The sequence below is a fragment of the Octodon degus genome, unplaced genomic scaffold, assembly GCF_000260255.1.
Source record: "Octodon degus isolate 3935 unplaced genomic scaffold, OctDeg1.0 scaffold00019, whole genome shotgun sequence".
Taxonomy (NCBI): domain Eukaryota; kingdom Metazoa; phylum Chordata; class Mammalia; order Rodentia; family Octodontidae; genus Octodon; species Octodon degus.
This window is the reverse complement of record NW_004524595.1, coordinates 21,807,118-21,807,889: the sequence shown is the minus strand read 5'-3', so window position 1 is coordinate 21,807,889 and position 772 is coordinate 21,807,118.

Here is a 772-nt window from a genome sequence, read left to right as displayed (position 1 = left end):
GTGCAAAGCAGGCAGTGATTGATATTAATATTGACAAAATAAGTTGAGAGTCCTAGGCCTAAGTGACTTGTGGCTGGCACGGGGATGAAAGTAATGACAGCCTCTCTCATTGTGACCATTGGGACAATTTAACTCCATTACATTCATTCCAACCATTGTCATTCCCAAGATTCAGGCTCTGGCAGAGTGTGACACTCAGTGAATGTGGTCCCATGGCCCATCCTTGCAGACAGGGTGAACTGTGATGACTATTCTCACCAGGACTCGGAATGATTCCACTGTGAAATAAAATGATGATCAGTGCACCTGACTGCTGGAGTAATTCAGTTATTTCTAACCCCCTGATGAAAGCTACTGGCACTCTTCAGGCAGGGGAAGGAAGTCTACAGATGAGGCAGGAAGCTATTAGAAGGCAAGAGACCCTGGGAAGCAGAGAAGTCACAATGCTTGGGATGATGGCTTATGACAGGCATGGCACTACAGACTTCATCACCAAAAATCATAGTATTCAGTCTGGGGTACTTCATGAACTCTGTCTCCTCTCTTCTGTTTGGAGATTTGTTAACGGGGGTAGTTTATGTTCTGATCATTCAGCAATGATGTCTCTTGAATAAACAAATGAGTGAAAATTTTTATGAGCACAAATGTACTGAGGACCAACATAATTCAGTGCAGAACAGGCAGTGATTGATATTAATATTGACAAAATAAGTTGAGAGTCCTAGGCCTAAGTGACTTGTGGCTGGCACGGGGATGAAAGTAATCCTCATTC